This window comes from Gymnoscopelus braueri, assembly GCF_963280865.1.
Source record: "Gymnoscopelus braueri genome assembly, chromosome: 15".
NCBI lineage: Eukaryota > Metazoa > Chordata > Actinopteri > Myctophiformes > Myctophidae > Gymnoscopelus > Gymnoscopelus braueri.
The window spans coordinates 42,519,533-42,543,129 of record NC_137620.1 but is presented as its reverse complement, the minus strand read 5'-3'; positions in this window follow the sequence as shown (position 1 = coordinate 42,543,129).

Sequence of the window (23,597 nt, the reverse complement as noted above, 5' to 3'; positions counted from 1 at the left end):
ATACCTCTTTGCCAAAAATAGCAGATCTACAAGCTCACAACGCCTCGCAGCGCGAGGCGTTGTGAGCTTGTAGATGGGCTATTTTTGGCTAAAGTTCTCCTCAGAAAAGGGATGCTAGGGTTCAAGTGGTTAAGGTAAAATAAACAATCATATCCCACAAAGATTTGGTGGACCCCCTGTTGTAACTCTGAGGACCCCCTAGGGGTCCCGGACCCCCTGTTGAAGACCCGTGGCCTAAGATACCAACATACAAAACTTAGCTACCTGTTTGAGAAATTAATTGCAACTTGTAAGTTACCCTGTATGACCGAGATAACGTTGTTTTTATAAGGATAATTACACTTTAGCTTGATTGCTAAGTGCAGAGACTATATAGTAATGACTTGATTATTATTATTACAGCGTCCTTATGAACTACTTCATTGTTTTTAAATGGAGGTGTTACATAAAAAGTTGTGGTTTTGGTTTCATAATTAAAAAAGTGTGTGTGTGTGTGTGTGTGTGTGTGTGTGTGTGTGTGTGTGTGTGTGTGTGTGTGTGCGTGCGTGCGTGTGCGTGTGTGTGCGTGCGAGAGAGTGATACACTCTAAAATGTGCTGGGTTATTTTTGTAAAGACATTGCATGGGTTGATTTAGCTGGGTCATAATTCTGGGTTATTTGAGGTACTGTAAACACACTGGTGGGTTGTTCATGCTGGGTCAGAGGGGTTATCATTTTCCCGCCGCTCCATTGTTTAACTTTCTGGATTATGAATTATTCGTAATCAGTTCCCCCATTTTTTGATTCATTATAAAATGATATTAATCTTTATTATCGCGTGCGTGCGTGCGTGCGTGCGTGCGTGCGTGCGTGCGTGCGTGCGTGCGTGCGTGCGTGCGTGCGTGCGTGCGTGCGTGCGTGCGTGTGTGCGTGCGTGCGTGCGTGCGTGCTGTGTGCTCCAAGGTGGCGGCAGGAGTTAACGCCATGCAGTGCTCCGTCCAAAATGCACTAATATAAATCCATCTAAAAAACATACCAGTCGTAACTGCCACCGTCAATGCAGTGAAGACAGGTTATACTAGATTGCAATGTGCCTCATTGTGGTGATGAAGTCAGGTCTTTAACCCAGGTCTTAAAGCCACTTTACCAAGTGACCTGATGTCCCGGTTTTAGCTAGGATTGTCCCGGCTTTAAGCTGGGTGTCCAGAGTCCCGACAAATATCTGTAAAACACTGAAATGTCCCGGGTTTTCAACATTCACCACCAATTTGTCCTGTTTTTCACCACAGTTAAAATAATATAAAATATATTATATGTATAAAATAACTGGTTTTGAGTGCTTCTGTTCTCTTGAAAGGTGCTTTGCTAAGTGCTAACATAATTGTCCCCCATCCTGATGAAAATGAGCAAAAATAGAGTGGATCTACAAGCTCACAGCATGAGACTTTGTATATAGATCAACGGCTATTTTAGCAAGCCTATATTTTAGATTTAGGTTATCATTAAGAGTCCCGGTTTGGACTTTTCGAAAATAATGGCCACCCTATCTTTTTGGCCGGTGAGGTGATTATTTCCAAGGCGCTTGTGCTTTCACAGAGAGTGCTGCATGTGAAATTGCCTGTGACAAAAAATGTTTTGTTTATTTTCCCGTTCTCCCTCTCAGCATTTAACGGTGTGCGCTGACTATCTGAATGCTAATGGCCATTTGTGAGTCCACACACACACATGCACACGCACACGCCCACACAATGTCTGGCAGGTTCCCTCACTCACGTCTTAAAAGAGGACAGTCCCCCGCTGTGTCTGACGCCCCCGCGTGTCAAGGCGTTGACCATCTCCCAGGCTTTTTGGTCACCGGGGACAGTAGTGCTGTTGTTGCTTGTTATCGTTGTTATTGTTGTTGTTGATAATAGTTGTTTGTTATTATTGGGGACAGCATTGTGGGGTGGCCAGTGTTGCCAGATTTTGCGAGAGAAATAAGCAACCAGGTCTGGGAGAACAAGCCCGAAAGAAGCGACTATATCTAGGCCACATGAGCACTTTAAACATACATCAGCTATTTGGAAATTGCCGATCTACAAGTTCACAGATTGTAGATCGGCTATTTACAAAGAATGTGGAATATTTGGAAGATTTTTTAAACATTCGGACAACACAAATCTGTTACGGGTCACCCTGGCATAAAATATGTTCAGATGGGGGTCTGCGGACAATCTGGGGGTCCATGACATGACAGTGTTTGAGAAACAATGGTTTAAATAATGATTAAAAAAATTGGAAGCTCAAGCCCAAAATAAGCACTTTAGAAACAAGCCCCAAAAAACGCAAACCCGCAACTACCAATTTTTACAAGCGACTTCAGAGAAAAACAAGCCCAAAGTCGCTTATACTAAGTGGACATGGCAACACTGTGCGGTGGCGTGGCAACAAAAGGGCAACAACGCTTCTTTGACACAACAAACGGTGCCAAGGACACGGCAGCGGGGTTGAGGGGACAAAGCAGCCCACAGTGCCACGTCTTGACTTTGTGATTACCGTTTATAAAAACGAGTTCCGCCGTCGCGGGCCACCGTTGCCTCCGCGCTTCTCACAACAAAACGCTAATCTAAATGCTTTGTTGTTATCTGCTGATAACGCATGAATGGAGTGTGTGCAAGTCTGTAGTCAGCGCGTATCTCTGTGACAGGCTGCATGCACGTGTGACTGCATAATGTGTGTGTGTGTGTGTGTGTGTGTGTGTGTGTGTGTGTGTGTGTGTGTGTGTGTGTGTGTGTGTGTGTGTGTGTGTGTGTGTGTGTGTGTGTGTGTGTGTGTGTGTGTGTGTGTGTGTGTGTGTGTGTGTGTGCATTTGTATGCATATCTCAGATTAGTGGAATTCAGCTTGTCAAGACCCTTTTCTGTGCTTGCCTTCTTGTATGTTTTCCTTTATTCAACTTTTGTATGTATAGAATGTATTATTACTAAATAAAAATAATGGAGGTATTTCTACCTACATAGCAAATATGGCCGGCATGTCTTAATGACAACTTGCAGGGAAGGGAAAACCTTGGGTATCAGTGTTAGTAAAAAATACCACAATGTAGAAATACTGCAAGTAAAAGTCCTGTACTGAAAATTTTACTTTATTAAAAGTACAAAATTACTTGGGCGTCGCACTGTGACAAGTTGAGAGTTTTATCTGTTGTTTTCAAATACCCAATGTATAGAATAGGGCTTAAGTGGTTAATGTATACATTTTGTATTAGTACCCGTTGTAACAGACTGGCCTAAAAACATAAAACTGGCATCGCGACGCGTTGTGAGTTTGTAGATCTGCTATTTTCAAACATTTAAGTACTTTTGCTTTTGGTACTTTAAGTACATTTTGATACTAATACTTTTGTACTTTACTCCCTACATTTTAAATTCTGGACTTTCACTTGTATCAGAGTATATTTCTACATTGCATTATTGATACTTTTACTTAAGTAAAATATCTGAGTACTTTTTCCACCACTGTGCATTGCCATGCCATGAACACCCTTAGAAGCGGTCTTGCAGCCTCCTTTGCAAAGACTTTAGTTTTTGTTTGGAAGTAAAGCAGGGCAGTGTATGAGCGCGTGGGACGGGCTGGCTGTGTCACTTTACTGTACACAGTATAGCGCTGATGAATAGAACGAATACAGGCTGTCATGCTAGACTTCACACACCATATACTGTAACTCCTTCTACCAAGATCCATCTAATCCAGACGACACAGCCCTCCTCTCTCTCTCTCTCTCTCTCTCTCTCTCTCTCTCTCTCTCTCTCTCTCTCTCTCTCTCTTATTTTGGGGGAGAGAAGGGGGGGGGTGGATTTTCACAGTTTCCATAGAAACATGCATTCTCCTCCGGTGGGGGGGGTGTGTGTGTGTGTGTGTGTGTGTGTGTGTGTGTGTGTGTGTGTGTGTGTGTGTGTGTGTGTGTGTGTGTGTGTGTGTGTGTGTGTGTGTGTGTGTGTGTGTGTGTGTGTGTGTGTGTGTGTGTGTGTGTGTGTGTGTGTGTGCGTGTGTGTGTCTCTGGGTGAGCATTAAGTCCCTCCTGATCAGTTGCTCATCAGCCCTCTTGGCTTTTTACAGCATCATATGGAGGCTGCTGAGTGTACAGGGACCATCAATCCACCAGCCAGGCTGTCGCTGTATATCACTGCTTCCCAAAGCCCCCCCGCCCCGCCCCGCCCCTTCTTACATCGCATACAAGCTGAGACCCCCGACACGTGCACACAAACAAACACACACGCACCGGGTGCCGCGCTATGAGCTTGTAGATCTGCTATCGTTTTAAAAAATCGTGGAAAGTTTGTGCAAATCTTTGAATATATATACACATATATATATATATATATATATATATATATATATATATATGTAACAGAGGGGTTCACTACCTCAGCCTGATGGCCTGAAAGTCTAATATCTCCCCCGAGCAACAGGGATATCCCTTTGGCTCAGTGGTTAAGATGTTGGCTTTCCACGTGGGAGACCCGGGTTCGACCTCCGGGCGTTACACATATATATTTATAGCGAACATTTGTAAAATAGGTTGTTCCAGGGACCTCCCAGAAGCAAAGATTTGAGTTCAAAGTGTTCGCTTTAAAAACTATAACACTCAAAGATTTGCACACGTTTTTTTAGATTAAAAAAAAAATAGCAGATCTACAAGCTCGTAGAGCGGCACTCGCGGTCATTGCTCAAATCTAAAATGACACAGATGCGTTCCCGGATTGAATGGGTTAATTTACAAAAGAAAACATAGAGGTTTCTGCCTGACAGCAACGATATGGAGGCTTCTTCATGGTACGGGGAGTTGGGGACCCATTAGTCTCGCGTAGCCAGACAACTATTCCACAATCTCTGAATGCTATATAGAGTCTGGAACTACAACTCCCAAAATCCGAGAGAGGAAACTGGCACTTCCGTTCACGAAAATATATTTTAAAATATCTTTACATTTTATTATTTTATTTCCCTCTCTGCTAAGCAGCAAGCTATGTATACTTAGATGATTTGTATTTATGTCAGGATAAATTTGCGCGACTGTAACGACGAAACGTAAGTGGGGAGGAGGCTTCACATCCGGTTTATATTCTAATCATGATCAGAGCTTCAGAGTCCCAGACTGTATGACCGGAAACATTAGAAATTTGCGGGAGGCAACAGTCTGGCCACGTGAGACTAGGGACCCATCAATCCACCACCAGCGGAGTCATGGCTCCCTGTCGCTATACAGCAGTGGTTTTCAACCTTTTTCATATCAAGGTCCATTATTCATTTGGCATTTGAGCCACGGAACCACCATTTGATGAGATCTAGCCTCTCAGACCCCAAACTAAGAATATTTTGTTATCGTTGGGTACCATTTGGTCCACAACTCCATGCTGTGTTGATGTTGGTACCATATTAGCCATGGTTCACATGACAGTCATGTCACGTTTCAGGGCTATAGTACCATAGTAGGAGAGATAAACAGGCAAACGTTGATCAAAATAATTCTTCTACATTCTCTAATTGTGTAGACTTCTTGTAAATTAAGTGTGCTATTGTTTAACAACAATTTAACTCTTGAGAGCATAAAATGTTTTACGTTCTCAAGAGTTAAAGATCTATAAGGGTCTATTTGGTTACCAACTCTCCATCATTTAGCTGGGGACCACCTGGAACCCCCTCAAGGACCACTGGTGGTCCCCGGACCACTGGTTGAGAACCACTGCTATACAGTATATAACCGGGCTTGTGTATCCAGTCTGAAAAAAAAACGTTACTTTTCATGGATATTGAAAGAAATGTACTGTAGTTATGTAGTAATTTAGTCACAAGCTCTTGTTTGTACTTCTCATTGGTCATTTATAAAACCCACAGAATTGTAATTAAATATACTAGACCATACCCGTCGGGGGGATATGGGCACTCAAAGTGCGTCATGGTCCGCTCGTTTCACGGATGGTCCGCTTGTTTTCACGGATGTGGCAACACCGGCGCTTGTTTCACACACATGATTTGGCAACCCGGGAGCCAGCGAACACGAACAACGCTAATAAACAGCTGACATTTGGGGAAAGCGAAAAAAAAGGGCTTCGGTGTTCCGTGCACATGGTAATGGTGAATGTCTGTGTGCAAATGCAGAGCGATTACTCCACATGAGGAGAACCGGAAAGAAGAGATTTTGGGCTCACCGCACGCACACCACACGCACAGAGCTTTGTAGAATTATAGGATGATGTAACCACTCTCACTTTAAAATAAATAGCCGATCTACAAGCTCACAACGTGTTGCGATGGCGGCGCGTTGTGAGCTTGTACGTCGGCTGTTTTCGCAACTTTTGCACGATGGGTTATGATATGATACAAGGTTTTTCTGCCCGGCAGTCGGCGATAATATGCTCACAGAGCCGGGATGGAAGCCAGTGTAAATCAATATGCAATAACCAGAGCTTCAATGACAGTATTAACATTTGGTTTCCAGAGATCAGTTTCGTCCTTAGCGGCGTTAGTTGACATGCGGCTCATACATAAAACAGGGATTCACCAGAGAGACCAGAGAAATCCAATCCTCCGTAATATTCATCAAGCCGGAACTGTAAAATCAATATAAAAAAAATATCATATTTAAGAAAAAATATGTCATATTGCTAATATGCGGTGGTGAATGTAGATGAGGTATTCAGGCTCGCCCTCTAGGCTGTCAACCCATTTGGTAATTTCCGCAGCAACTCGACACTCCTGCGAGATCGCATTCCAGGAAATGTTCAGAGCATGAGATTATTAGCTCATCCACGGAGGGAACCATCGTTCCCTAAGTAAATATAACTGAACTGCAATCTAACCGTGTCAGCATTACATTATTATATACATTTACTAAATTGGGTTCTTCGGCGGGTTCTTCTTTGATGTGGTTGAGGTGTTATAATGGCACCAGAGAGGTTCTCTACTGGTTCTTCAGCTTAGTTTAGGCAACTATAATGGTTCTCAGTGGTGGAAAAAGTGCTCACATTTCGTACTTAAGTAAAAGTATCAATACTGCAATGTAGAAATACTCTGTTACAAGTAAAAGTCTGGGTAATAAACATTTACTTGAGTAAAAGTACAAAAGATTTGCTAACGAAATATACTTAACACATACAGGGCCAAGATCGCGTCAACACGTTCTTTCAAATCCATCGCTTGAGTGCCAGGATTCCTAAGAACGAGTTGACACGTTCTTTTGAATTTTCATTGTTTAATCTGTGATCGCACGGCTGTGTTTATTTCTCATCAACACTTTCGTTTTCCACTTACGTCACACTCACCCGGAGCCGGATGTAAAAAAAAAAATTCATTTCCGGGTCATGTTGTTTTTCTCCGGTGATTTTCGGCCAGAATAAGGAAAAACACGTTTTTTCACACGGTATAAAAGACAAACGGACAGCTCAACTTCTATTTTCTTTGGTCCGGGTGACTAACAGTCATCGTCGTAGTGTATCACATTGTTTTCAGGCCGATCAGCGGGCCGGGAATTGTCGAAAACGTCACATCCTTTGAATGACCGGATATGACGTGGGCCTGTTTGGGAGGGGGTGAGCGAGGTGATCAATGTTTGGATGTGCTGCTCTCTACTGGTGGAACAATCGTAGGTGCTTGACAACACAATCAGAGAATGTATTTGAATGAAAAATTACAAAACAAAAAAATTAAAAAACACGCAAATTGCTGGCACAGGGGTGAGTACATTATGAATAAACTCTGGCAGTCAATGTGTTAAAGTACGAAAGTAAAAATACTCATTATGCAGAATGTCCCATTTCACAGGTTTTCAAATGTATAAAAATCTTTTGAAAATAGGCGATCTACAAGCTCACAATGTGTCGCATCGCGACGCATTGTGAGCTTGTAGATCGGGTATTTTCAAATGGACAAAATGTATAGGGCTGAAGTGGGTAATGTATGTTTTGATATAATATAATATAATCTATAAAGTAACTAGTAACTATAAAGTGTTCAAATAATTGTAGAGGAGTAAAAGTATAATGTTTGCCTCCGAGATGCAGTGGAGTAGAAGTAAAAGTACTGAAAGTTGGAAATACTCCAGTAAAGTAAAAAATGCCTCAAAAATGTACTTAAGTGCAGTACTTGAGTACATGTACTTAGTTACTTTCCACCACGGCTTACTGTGAAATAACAGGCAAGGGATGTGTGGGCTTCACTCCAGGTTGATTGATAATATAGAGGATGCTTTGACAGCATCAACTGACTATAGGATGTACAGTAATAAGCTGTTTTCACTACAATACCAGAGTTTCACAGCTAAAACATGAACATGCTGGCATAGGCAGATGGAGAGTCGTCCTCGCCTGCCCTCCTTAATGGTTTAGCGCCGTTATGTTATGTGACTGTTTTCATTAGCGGTACTTAATAGACGTGACTATAAGCACTAAGGCTAGTCTGTCTGTCTGTCTGTCTGTCTGTCTGTCTGTCTGTCTGTTTGTGTGTCTCTCTCTCTCTCTCTCTCTCTCTCTCTCTCTCTCTCTCTCTCTCTCTCTCTCTCTCTCTATTTTACATTTAATGTATTAATCAATCAATTAATTAATCAATTTAAAATGTATAATATAATTTCCAATACTTGTACTCCACTACATCTTAGAGACAAATATTATACTTTTACTCCACTTACTCCACACAATTATACATTTCGGCCATTTGAAAATAGCAGATCTTCAAGCTCACTTGTATGCGAAGCATTGTGAGCTTGTAGATCTGCTATTTTCAAAAAGTGTTTATAGCCTACATTTGAAAACTTGAAATGGGACATTCTGCATAATGAGTACTTTCTATACTTTTTGTACTTAAAGTACATTTTGAATTCCAGACTCTTACTTGTCGTCACAGAGTATTTCTATATTGCAGTAGCCTATTGATACTTTTATATGTGAGTACTTTTTCCAACACTGGAAACGACCGCAAATGCAGGCAGTGCGGTTCGCTGCAGGCCCTGCTATAATGGAAACCCGACTTCATTCAGGTTCCGTTTCTTTTAGCGTAGCAGAGCATTTCCAGTGAGCCAACATGCTCAGTAACATAACCCTGACTCTGTTTGACCCGTGTTGGCCCTGTATTATTTCATGTCAAAATGTCTGCTGTAAAAAAAGAGTCCACTTTCCAAGCCTTATTTCTGGATTATTTCCAGCCATCCATCTAAATGATTTGAGTGGAGAGACTGGGATACGTGTAGCGCATTAACCCAACACCGTGCCCCCCCCCACCAGGGAGGGCAGGCCCGTACCGTAGCCAGGGGTTACGGGTTCAACAACTTAAATGACCCCCAAACCAGGATAGCACACTGATATGTACTATAGAGACTGTGTGTGTGTGTGTGCGCGCGTGCGTGCGTGCGTGCGTGCGTGCGTGTGTGCGCGTGCGTGCGTGCGTGCGTGCGTGCGTGCGTGCGTGCGTGCGTGCGTGCGTGCGCAGTCTTACAATGATGGAACCCCCCCCCCCCCCCCCATGTAATGCGTCTTTGGGTACTTAGAAAAGTCTATACATTTAAGATTATTATTATTAGTAGTAGTAATTAATTAAAGTGGAGATCAAGTTCATGCAAACCAAATGTTTTGTTGAATAAAATATTAATAACATTTTGCTGATTAGACTCCATTAAAATGTAACTAATATGATAATAGTAAGAGCTTTTAATAATAGGGAGAGAGAACCTAGCCTGGCATTGGCCAGACTGATGATAACGTGGATTCACTCTCACGTTTCTCCCCGGTATCACGTTATCATTATCTGTGAGCAGCTAATCTCCGGCACCGTTGGCCCAGTCGCTGCGCCACCAGGATGTTTGTGAAACATTTTTTTTTATATTACTCCTACAGATTATATCCAAACATCACGCAAATCGGTACACAGTATCTCTATAGTCATGTGATAAACACGGATCTGTCCAATTTTCCATATTCCATCCTGATTGGCTAAGATTGGCTTAAAAAGTTTGCAGGATTGGTTTGTTTTGAACAAAATGCCTCAAATCATGAACGCAGCATGCGATTTCCGTGAAATGTTGCACGCACACTCCCACTAGGCAGAGGAAGGAATGCCACCCTTTTAACATTGGCCTGTTATAGCGCCACCAGCAGGTCTAATTTAGCAAAACATATTTTTGGCACAAAACGCCTCAAATCATGGATGCAGTGCCTGCTTGCCGTGAAAGGCCTAAGAAGGAGGCACCAGGAGGCCACAATAACCTACCTGACCCGGCGGAGACCTGTGCTCCGAGGAGCACTTTTTTAATATAGCTATACATTACAAATGTGTGTGTGTGTGTGTGTGTGTGTGTGTGTGTGTGTGTGTGTGTGTGTGTGTGTGTGCGTGTGCGTGTGTGTCATTAACCGGAATGGCCGGAGTGGAGAGTCAAGGTTCTTTTTATGAGCGTCACCCGTCACCCCCACCGTCTGTCTGTCCCTCCCTCCCGCCTGATTTAGAAAGCCCCCATGAGTCATTTGGCTTTGTCAGTCCATTAAAAGTGAAGTACCTGCAGCTGGAGCTGAGCAGCAACACACTCCTCCTCCGCGCGGGAGGATTTAGAGACACCGCCGAGGACATCCTTTGATTCACGGCTATTGATTGAGGCGGCGGGTTTATTTGTACACTGACAGAGCCACCGCGTTTGTCCTGTTCCTCTGCCTGTGGCATACCCACCAACACGCACCAAGTGCTTTCCCAGGATGGGGGGTGCCCCCCTGGACCTACATCTAATGCTAATATTTGGTTACAAACTTTAGTTTAGATTAACCAATATTAACTACATATTATACAAATTTTATATTTTGCCCTTATCCAAGATAGCTGATTAACAAGTTCACAATGTGTTGACACATTCTGAAAAGTAGTATATTTTGATACCAATACGTTTGTAATTTTACGTTTGTAAAGTAAAATGTTGAATACACACTTGTAGCATAATATTTGTATACGTCCGTTTTTAAGTAAAGTATTTTTTACAGGGTGGCTTGAAAAGCCAGCCTGTCTATAAACAGACCTGTACCTAGTCGTCACTTCTCGACACTTTTTCCTCATTGGCTGGCCTTGGTAAGAGGCCAGCCAATGAGGACTCACCATCCTCTCAGACTATGGGATCTGGACACACGGCAGAGCACAGCGGTTTCAGATTGCACTTACCGGCGTGCGTGCGTGCGCGCGCGAGAGAGAGAGAGAGACAGAGACACGGCAGAGCACAGCGGTGTCAGATTTCACACACACACACACACACGCACACGCACACGCACGCACACACACACACACACACACACACACACACACAAAGACAGACAGAGATGCACTCATTTTCTTTATATTGGTAGCCACCCTGTAAATGACATTTAAATATCAGCCTTGTTTCCACCATGACAGAGCCAGCATTGTCCATTCCTCTGCTGACATAGACACACCTGGCTGCTTCTGACTGACACTGTCACTTTTGCTCCGCTCCCAAAAACTTCCTCCTCGCGCTCATTTTCATTCATTACCTTGTTCGGTGTCTGTTCCCCAGATTCATTTCAATCACACTCCTGCTTCTCATGTGAGCTGTTATTGAAAGCGTTTTCACCAGCCAATTAGCCAGCTGCTTCCCAGTTAAATAATGAATATGTTAATTCTGAGAGCTGGGGGGATGTGTTGTCTTTGTGAGGTACAGTAACAGTAACTTTCATGTCAAGGACCCCCAAATGGATATATATTTGGCCACGGACCCCAAAATGTTTTTGTGCCAGGGGCCCTCCCAGAAACAGCAGATATACAAGCTTGTAGATCTGCAAGCAAATAATAATAATGATGACTGGGGGGGTGAGGCATGGACAACCCCCCCCCCCCCCTCACAACCCTGACATATACACCCAGTGCACTGACTGCACTGCCCTCCGTCCTCTCTCATTAAACTACTGTAGTTCTTCCACCAACACAAAGTGAGTTGTGATGATCAGTGCAGCTCTGTCATCTGTGCAACTCTTTGTTTATTTTTACAAAGCACCGGCAGCAACATGGACTAATGGCCTGACATTTACCCAGACCACGGGGGAAACACTCTCCCGTGTGTGTGTGTGTGCGTGTGTGCGTGTGTGTGCGTGTGCGTGTGCGTGTGCGTGTGTGTGTGTGTGCATGTGTGCGTGTGTGCGTGTGTGCGTGTGTGCGTGTGTGTGTGTGTGTGTGTGTGTGTGTGTGTGTGTGAGAAGCAGGGCGTTCCTGAAAAAGAGAATGTGTTAAATGTGAACCTCCCCTGGGTAATTATGGGGTGGCAGTGGCTCAGGGGTAGAGTGGCTGGTTAGAGTGAACTGATAACCGTAAGGTTCCCAGTTTGATCCCGGGCTGTGGGGCTCCCCCAGAGGTAGTTAATGCATCTAATAAGCGGTCGGTTTCTTTTGGCCCGGCCTGCGCGTGCATACTGGTTCTTATCAGTGTGACATTGTCTGGAAATACGTCTTAGCTGACATTGCTCGGTTTACACAGTGCCTTACCCCCTCCGACTGTACATATGTTCCCCATTTTCTTCTGAAATTGTTGCTTTGGTAATGTAAACGTATGTTTTCTCGTGCCAATAAAGCTCCTTTGAATTGAGATGAATAGAAGTGCCAGTGTGCAAGCAACAGTATTGTCCATGCTTAACAATTAAATCTAACACATACATTATCAAATTAATCACTGTAAGTTCAGCCTGCCATGCTTTTACCCTTCTGCAATTTGTAACCCGAACTGGACAACAGACCACAACATAAGCCTATATTCATGCCTCTTTATTATACTGCCAAAAACGTTTATAAACATTTTTGAGAATTAAGCTATTGCCTGCCAAAAACGTTTATAAACATTTTTTTTTAAATAAAACATTTTTATTTTTTTTATCTAAAATTATTTTATTTTTTTTGGTTTTTCCGTTTTTCCGTTCTTCACAAAGAACCAGGAGATAACATTTTCCAAAAAGTTGCTGCTCCATTCACTTTAATGTTAAAAAATAAACGGAGAAAAAAATAACATGTTTCCTATGTTCTACCTGGAAACATGGCAGAGGTGGCAAACTATTTTTGAAAAACCCTGGCAGTTTTGGAAACCAGGTCATGCATGCATGGCGTGAACAATACAAGTGAGGAACACATGGTCATCATACATGTTATGAAGACCTCCTCTCTCCTACTTCTCATGCTGTACCGTCTGATTTCAACCACATTTCTTTGAATTTGACAAAGATTATTCCCTCTTCTCCATTCCTACATTACTGGCATTCGCGTCTCGAGCTTGTAGATCTGCTACTGTAGATGCTTTTGTGTGACGCTGTAGTATGATCAAGTAGGGCTTTAATTAACAAAAAAAACACAACAAGTCCAAGAATATGGAGATAAGAGGTTTCTGCCCCAACACCAACGATATAATAGTCATGTGATCTCTGAGATGTCTCATCCCAACCCTGTCTAAAACACAACTATTTTCTTATCCTTAACGTTGCTTTTGTTACCATCAGTGGACTTTCTTTCCTCCTCCATTCTTCTTTTTTCCCCCTCTGCTTACTGAGAGCCTCATAGCATTTTGGCAAGTTGCCCCTGCACCCGGGCCGGGGTGAACCTGTGGACTGACATTTCATTCCCAGTGCGTGCAGTGATTGACAGTGTCATAATGCCACTAGCTGTGACATGCAGCGGAGCAGACAGCTGTCCCCAAAGCAACACGCAGAATAACAATGATGACAATGACAGCGAGAGACAGCCGGCGACCCTCTTCACCTATGGGCTGTGGACGTCACGTCCTCCTCGTGTCCTACGGATTTAGACGTGAAAGCGCGGCAGGTGTTCCAAGTTGTCACGGCTGTGTCTGTCTGTCTCTCCTGCCATGTGACTATACCGCTGTCCCTCCTTAGCTTCCCTACCTGTCCGGCAGATGTCCACACTTTGTTCCCATAGTCCAGGGGGTTCCCAGGCCTTTTCAGCTCGAGATCTACAAGATACATTTGGTGTACAAACGTATAAAAAAATATTGGTTGAGAACCACTGGTGTAATCAGCCTCAGCGTGTGTGCGTGTGTGCGTGCGAGCGTGTGTGTGTGTGTGTGTGTGTGTGTGTGTGTGTGTGTGTGTGTGTGTGTGTGTGTGTGTGTGTGTGTGTGTGTGTGTGTGTGTGTGTGTGTGTGTGTGTGTGTGTGTGTGTGTGTGTGTGTGTACGCGTGCGTGTGCGCGCGCGCGCGTGCGTGCACGTGTAAAGTTCTGCGGCACTGCGTTTATTATTTGTGTCATTTTGTGCAAAACAGGCCATTAAACTTTAAAAGCCAATCAGAGGGGAATCTGCAAAAGCTGACAGATACATCATGATCACGTAACCACAGAGATGATGTGTACCGTTTTGTGTGAGTTTGTTGTTTGTTGTGAGTGTGTTGCAAAAAAGTGTTTAAACAAACGTGGCCCATTGGGTGTTGCATCATGATCCAATGAAGGGTAAACTGGAGCCCAAGTTTGATGGAATGCATTGAAATCAGCAGGGCGGACAGGCCTATAGGAATAAACAGTGTCTTTGAATGATTGCAACCTTTGTCAAAAAAAACGTTCTGGAAAAGAATAATAATAATGATAATGTCATCGTACTCGAAGTCTTCTTTTATTTTCCTGAATTGTTTATTTGAGAAATCCTCCCGTGACAGTGGTGGAAATAAAGTACTCAACCTGCAGTACTTGAGTCAAAGTACAGATACTCTATAGTGGTTTTCAACCCATTTCATATCAAGGTCCATTATTTATTCGGCATTTGAACCACGAACCACCGTTTGATGAGATTTTGACTCTCAGACCCAAAACGTAGAATATCTTGTTGTTGTTGGATAAGATTCTGTCCACAATTCCATGCTGTGTTGATGTTGGTACCAATAGGAGAGATAACAGGCAAACGTTGATCAAAATAGCAATTATTCTACATTCTTCAATGTGTAGACTTCTTGTAAATTAACAATAATTTAACTCTTGAGAGCGTAAAATGAAACCAAATGTTACCAACTCTCCATCATTTAGCTGGGGACCACCTGGAACCCCCTCAAGGACCACTGGTGGTCCCCGGACCACTGGTTGAGAACCACTGTCCTATAGTCATATATTACTCAACTACATGTGAAAGTTTCTCTGTCACATTTGTACTTGTGTTAAAGTACTTTAAAAAATAAATAAATACAAACTGTATTTTAGTTTTAATATCAATGCATTGCTGCATTACAATTTAGACATTTCCCAACCCGAAATGTTAAGATTTTCCAGAAATGTTCCAAAAAAACATACATAATAGTGAAAATACCCTATATCTATAAGCTCAGAACGCGTCACAATCGTTGTGAGCTTGTAGATCTGCTTTTCTCACCATTTCTTTCTACAATTTTTTTAATGGTTTACTTAACATACTCTTAGGAATGTAGTGGAGTCTCAGGAGGACAGTAGCCTATGTGTCTTTGGCGTGTAGAGGAGTCAAAAGTATCCAAAACATATAAAGACTCAAGTAAAGTACTTAAGTACAGTAAAGAAAACTTTGTTACTGTCTACCACCGTGTCCCAATGATTGGCGCTTCTCTCAAAAACAGTTGTCTACTGTTTGTTGTTGTAGCTGGACTCAAAACTGACATTTAACCACTTTTTAAAGAGACTCTGAAGTGTGTTTACACGTAAGTGAAGCAGCATATGCATGGAATTGGACAACTAAGTATAGTCAAAAGTTTAGAAGTCACAACAAAAAAAGTTGAGAAAGAAGAAAGGACAGTACAAACAGTAACTAGAACAGAAAAGAACAGGCAGTCGCAGCAGCGCCAGAACTAGCATATTGCACAAAGTTCTGGCCTATGTATATATAGGCCTATATTATACATTTATATAATAATATAATATCTTTTGAAATGAATGGCAGACTGTTGAAATGAAGTTCCTCCCTCATCCTCTGCTCACCAAATCCCCAGAGCTCGCTCCCTCTGTCTCGGTGTCTGTCTGTCTGTCTGTCTGTCTGTCTGTCTGTCTGTCTGTCTGTCTCTCTCTCTCTCTCACTGTCTCTCAGATCGCTCTCTGACTCTGTCTGTCTGTGTGTCTGTGTCTGTGTCTGTGTCTGTCTGTCTGTCTGTTTGTCTCTCTCTCTCTCTCTCTCTCTCTCTCTTGCTTGCAGACAGTGACCTCTCTGTTGTGCTTGAATGAATGTACAGGGTTGAGATAATGGCCGTGACACACACACACACGCACACACGCACACACGCACACACGCACACGCGCACGCGCACACACAGGCAGGAGAATAATCAGCTCAACACCTCCACACCCTCTCTGACAAACCATTTCACAGCAAGGAAGAAGAAAAACAAAATATGCTGCGATGCTCCTGCCTTGCGTCATTCCAGTGAAACGGAGAAGGGCCATTTCAGCATGAGCACAGCCACGGCATTACAACGACTTCTGCTCTAAGACTTTTACTTGGAACCAATCACATTAACCCTTTCAATCCGGGTTTGAATTTGTGTCATTTTAAGATTTCTTTGGCTATTCAAAAAATATCAGATATACAAGCTCATTCCGCGCTATGAGCTTGTAGATCTGCTATTTTTGAAAAAATATTGAAAATTTGTTTAAATCTTTGAATATATATCTTTTTTCAAAGCGAACATTTGTAACTCAAATATTTGCTTCTGGGGGGTCCCTGGAACAAAATATTTTGAGATGGGGGTCCGCGGTCAAGCACCCCCAAAAATTATATGTATTTGACCGTGGACCCCCATCTCAAAATATGATGTTCCAGGGATCCCCAGAAGCACAGATCAGAGTTAACAATTCTACAAATGCCTTCCAAATCAGTAGTTCAAAAATGTTGAAAATGTTTTCAACATTGGACTTTCAACAGTGGATTTTTCAATAGCCAGCGCAAAAATCTAAAATTACGTCGATGCTTTCCCGGTTCTAATGGGTTAAAACCCTTTCACATTGAGGCAGCTTCAGAACATGTGCCCTGGGACAATTTACTTCATTTATAACTCCTATCTGGATTTTTGGGCCCCGTACTAACATTTGTTTTCTTCTTCTGTATGATTGATATTGTGCCAGCCGATTTTTTTCCCCAAATTGGGTTTCAATTGCATGTCTTGAATGTTTAAGAGAAATGCCAGACCACTGGACCTGGTCTGTAGCTAATAATGAAAAAAGATGATTTGAAAAATGGGCTAAGCCCCCTCAAAAAAAGCGTGCAATTACGTGAACTGTCAATTACGTGTGTGTTAACGGTTGTATTGCAGCCTGTTAAATGAGTGATTATTGCTTTTTCGTAAATTAACGCCTTATCTGTGTTTCAGATAAACTTTTGCTGCTCTTTTTTCCCTCTACACGTATAACTCTTTGCCAAAAATAGCAGATCTACAAGCTCACAACGCCTCGCAGCGCATCAGAAAATGGATGCTAGGGTTCAAGTGGTTAAGGTAAAAGAAAATCATATCACACAGAGATTTGGCGGACCCCCTGTAGTAACTCTGAGGACCCCCTAGGGGTCCCGGACCCCCTGTTGAGGACCCCTGTACTACAGGGTCACACAGAGACAATATAGAGAAGTCCTGTTTTTGAATTTGAATGCTGAAAGTAACAGTTTTAGACGTATGAGGCAGTTTTAGACAGAGACAATATAGAGTACAGAAGTCCTGATGTCAGATCCACACTCACGGAAGTGTTTTTTTTTCATTCAAAGTCCCATAGACCTTTTTTTACTCACAACATATAAGAACTCTGCCGATTCTGTCAGGGAGGTGGCATTTATGATATATACTTCTATTTTATAACCGTTTGTGTTTGGAGAACATTTAAGTAATTCTGTGGTGGTACCATTAAAGGGATAGTTCACCCAAAAAATAACTTTTTTCCTATCGATTAGACACCCCATGAATTGAATGGATATGTTTTAGTTTTTGTCGCATTCCTAAGCCAATGATTTGATGACCGGCAGCGGTTTCCCGTAGGAGACACAAAGAGTCTCCTTTGTGTCTCCTACCGGAACCGCTGCTTACCGGTCCGCTGGTCATCAAATTATTAGGGGTGACCAATGGGGGTGACCAAAAAAAGTCATTTTGGGGGTGAACTTTCCCTTTAACGCATTGAGTGCCAGGTATTGTTATCAAAATCATCCTCAGAGTGCCAGCGTTTTTTTTTTTACCGTGTATTGGCGATCTTTTTAGAGCTGCAGAAGCCACAACGAGGACCTGGATGTAAACAAAAGGTGGTTTGTAGTAGTGTTTGGAAGCCATACAGTAGGAAATCGCCTGGCACCGTCCATCCCCACTGCAGCAGCACGTCCAGCAGATCCAAACCCTGTGCACTGTACTGTATACTTGCACATAATGTGCTAGCAAATACCCTCGACTCCAAAGCACACCGACTCTGAGGAACAGATTGTGTGAGTTTTTGACAACTCCATTCCAACATATCTCACAGTGGAGCACATCCTCATCCCTGTGCACAAACATTGACACACAGTGGAGAGAGAGAGGCAGAACTCTGCAGTGAGTCAGCAGTGCATAAGAACTACTAGATCTCAGTCAGTATATCCATCCATCCATCCAGCCCCCAGGCAGCTGAAGCATGATTTATACCCAGCTGCATGCTGGTGTCGTGCTCAGCAAATAGTAGATCTGCAAGCTCACAACGCGTCACGAACGTGACGCGTCGTGAGCTTGTATATCTGCTATTTGCAGTGGTGTAAAGTAACTACATTTATTCAAATACTGTACTTAAGTACAGGTTTGAGGTATTTTTTTACTTTACTGGAGTATTTTCAGTACTTTTACTTCTACTCCGCTACATCCCAGAGGAAAATATCATACTTTTACTCGACTACAATTATTTGACTACTTTAGTTACTGGTTACTTTGTAGATTTTGATTATTATTACGAAACATATATCAACCATTTCAGCCCTATATACATATCGGCCATTTGAAAATAGCAGATCTAAGCTCACAATGCGTCGCGATGCGACGCATTGTGAGCTTAGATCTGCTATTTTCAATAGATTTTTATACATTTGAAAACTTGTGAAATGGGACATTCTGCATAATACTTTTGGTACTTTAAGTACATTATGATGATACCAACACTTTTGTACTTTTATTCAAATACATTTTGAATTCCAGTCTTTTACTTGTAACAGAGTATTTCTACATAGCAGTACTGATACTTTTTCTTAAGTAAAACATGTGAGTACTTTTTCCACCACTGGCTATTTACGGCAGGCAATACCAGCGTGCAAGCATTTAATCAGGCTTGACACGATGGTGTGCCACTGGTGATCCGGACATTGTTTTGACCAAGTTACACTTTTATTGACCGACCCACTCAGGCATTAGAATGGAGTTAGAATGAGACAAATAAACCCTATTTTGTGTCATCTGATTACTTTCCCAGAAAGGTTAGCTTAACCGACCTTCAAAAAATAACGAGACAAGGCTGAAGGTTGAGACTTCGCTTTAGTTCAATCAAATGATCTATCAACAGCCAGTGTCCCTAGAGACAATGACTGCTGTGTTGCTCTGAAGGAGAGCATTAATAGGCTACTCCTCCGCATTCCCCAAACTATGCTTATTATCAGTGCTTATTATCAGTGGTTCTCAAACTTTTTTGTGCCAAGGACCCCAAAATTCAATTCTACGGACCCCCATCAGAAAATATTTTGTGCCAGGGACCCGAGGAAGAGAAGATTTATGTAAAAAAAACATTTGCCAAACATTTTCAATATTTTTCAAATATTTTCACACATAGATGTACAAGCTGAGCTTGTAGATCTGTTATTTTTGAATAGCCAACATATAAAGGGATAAAGGGGTTAACATGATTGTGATGCTAGTTAACTACTTTTGTTGGGGACCCCCTGGAACCCCCCCCCCAAGGACCCTAACATTTAACTTCACAAAAACAATGCCTAAACCTAACCCTAAACCTCACAACCACTATGCCTAAACCTAACCTTAACCTTAACCCTAACCCTCACAGAAATGATGCCTAAACCTAACCTCAAAACCCTGTCCGCCTGGGCGAAACACCCGGAAAAGAGACTCTCCCGTAGTTCCATACTCTATAACATTCGGAGATTGTGGAATAGTTGTCTGGCTGCGCGAGACTAACTTGAACCTAATGGCTGGGGGATGTACTCGTCCATCAAGCTGCCTCACGCTACAGAAACAGGAGATAGACTCCTGCCATATCGGCCATACAGTGTGGTTCCTGAGGCTACTGTGGAGTCTCGCTAGGAGACCGCCTGACAGGTAGGCACCTCGCCATGGAGAGGCAGTGGGAAAGAGACAGAGAGAGGCCCAGCAGACAGCGCAGCAGCCTAGGCCGCGTCACAGAGGGGCGGTACCTGTCTCTTTTACTTTATAGGCAAACTATGGAACGATGAAACAAACCCGAAATGTGATGCATGGAAATCCCCCGAACCCGGGAAGAACCTGTGTTGAGAGAAGTTTACCGTATGATTTGAAACGTATGAACAATGCTCTGTGCCAGCTTTTCTGAATAAAGGCCCATATATGGGTTTGTACCCTTCATGTCTGAGTCTTGATCAGTACACCACATTACGTACGGTACTTACATTTTCAACAACTCCACACATCTCACACTTACAGTATGCTGAACAGTGGTGTAAAGTAACTAAGTGTATTTACTCAAGTACTGTACTATTTTGAGGTACTTTTACTTTACTGGAGTATTTCCAATTGTCTATACTTTTACTACTCCACTACATCTCAGAGGCAAAAATTTTACTTTTACTCCACTACAATTATTTTAAAACTTTAGATACTAGTTACTTTTCAGATATAAATTATGATATTATGAAACATACATTAACCACTTTAGCCCTATTTTATACATAGGCTATTTGAAAATAGCTGATCTACAAGCTGTGAAGCGTTGTGAGCTTGTAGATCTGCTATTTTCAAATGTTTTAGTACTTTTACTTTTGGTACTTTAAGTACATTTTGATACTAATACTTTTGCACTTTTACTCAAGTAAATTTTGAATTCCAGACTTCTACCTGTAACAGAGTACTTCTACATTGCAGTATTGATACTTTTACTTAAGTAAAACATTTGAGTACTTTTTCCATATGGGCCACACAGTATGGTTCCTTTAGGCTACGTACAGTACTTACATGTTCAACAAACTCCACACATCTCACACTTACAGTATGCTGGAGCAGTGAAGCATTGGGTCAGACGTACATTATAAAGACCTGTCATATAAGGGGAACAGAGCTGACATTGGTAATGACCCTCTTGTGGCGTTTATTGTCTAAGAACTATGGCGCTTTCTCCTGGTAATAGAGCCATCCATCAAGGAGAAAAGGTCCCAGTCAAATGATTAGGGTAATAAAGGGAAACAAAGTGGCTGGCCATTTTCTCAGAGTACAGAGGAGCTAATTAAAGGTGTCTTGATGAGCGGTCATTTCCACAACGTCTGCAGACATAACCTTATATCATGTCAAATATTTAATGCTACACAGTGTGTCTGTTTCAGACTATTATTCTGAACCTGAACGGTACTGTGGGGGTGGAGCCTCCACCCCCACAGTACCGTTCAGGTTCAGAATAATAGTCAGCTATAGCTCACACAGGGGCGGCCTTAGTGATCTGGGGGCCCGTTTCAAGCTAATATGTGGCCCCCTATGCACCCCCCAAGCCCCAGAAAAAAAAAATATATATATATATTTTTTTTTAAATTCTTTTTTAATAAATATTATATAAAATAATATATAATAAATAATATATATAATATAAAATATATATATAATATATAATAATTATATATATAATAATAATATATTATTATATATATTATATATTATTATATATAATAATAATATATTATAATAAATAATATAATATAAAAACAGTTTATTTTATAAAATAATAATAATAATATTTGAAAAAATATATATAATAACATTTGAAAAAAAAATCTATTTTTTTTTTTTTTTTTCAAGAAAATTCGGGGGCCCCCTGAGGTTCGGGGCCCGTTTCAATTGAAACGGGTGAAACATAGGAAAGGCCGCCCCTGAGCTCACATGATAGCCCAACTATTGTCTGATAGTAATTAGCTACACAACATGTTTTTGATGCTAAAACCAGAAGTTAACAGGTGGCTTTAGGTTTGGTTTTGGTGAATTAGGCAGAATTACCACCCATATAGAGCAGTTACATTGTATAACCACCTGAACTGAATTGAGAGAGGGATTCAAACATGTATTTGTACATTCATTGTTTTGTTCCACTGTTGCTTTGACAATGTAAACATAATACTGTATTGGCCGAGAACTGCAGCACCCCAAGCAGGACGTAAACTCATGGCCCACGGCTTACCAGTCCAGCCAACAAACCCCTGCACCAAAGAACCTATTTTCCTCAAAGGAGGAAGTTGTGGCACCATATGGGGACATTACAATATGTTCTCTCATGCCAATGAGGTTATTTTGAATTGAATTAGAGAGAGTTTCAAACTTTCAAAAGTTTATACTGACTATAGTGACAATCTGGTGTGTGTGTGTGTGTGTGTGTGTGTGTGTGTGTGTGTGTGTGTGTGTGTGTGTGTGTGTGTGTGTGTGTGTGTGTGTGTGTGTGTGTGTGTGTGTGTGTGTGTGTGTGTGTGTGTGTGTGTGTGCGCGTGCGTGCGGACATACAGACAGACAGACAGACAGACAGACTTCACATTGTAATTAGTTACATGCTAAAACCATACACAAAGTTAACATTCATTGTTTTGTTTTGTTCCACTTTTGCTCTGACTATGTAAACATAATACTGTTGTGGCTGAGAACTGTAGCACCCTATTCAGGAATTGAACTCATGACCCATGGCTCACCAGTCCAGCCGACCCTGCACCAAAGAAACTAAGAGACCAGAGCTAGAATGAACCATGGTGGAGCAGTGGTTAAGAGACAGGCCTTGCAACATCTGGGTTGTTGGTTCAAATCCAGCAGGGATATTTTTCCAAGTTTTATCTGACTCTTGTGGTCTGTATCTAATCTTTCACTGAAGAACGTGCAAGAGACCAAAGAAACCATGAACAATGGTGGAGCAGTGGTTAAGATACAGGCCTTGCGCACAGAAGGTCCTGAGTTCAAAACTAGCAAGGACATCTTTCCAACTTTTACCTGGGGCTTTTACCTTTATCTAATCTTTCACTGAAGAACATGCAAGTTAACAGAATCAGTAAGAACCACTGTGGTGCAGTGGTTTGTAAACAGGGCTTGCAACCAGAAGGATCCCGGTTTAAAACCAAGCCAGAGCGTTTTTCCAACTTTTACCTGGCGCTTTTACCTTTATCTAATCTTTCAGTGAATCACGCAAGTGAACAGAATAAGTAAGAACCACTGTAATCTCAAGCATACATGTCCACAGTAAGGTGGAATTTTTAAATTACAGGTTAAAGTATGAAGGAACAGCGAGGTGCCAAAGTTTTCAGATGTATGTTTTAAAAGTTAAATATCTCAAAAACTACAAAACATTTCAAAGTAAAAAGTTCAAGCCTTTGTGTCCACATTAAGATGAATTATAAAAAGTGTAAATGGAGTTTCTAGGTGAAAGCGTTGTTTGAGGTGCCAAAACTTT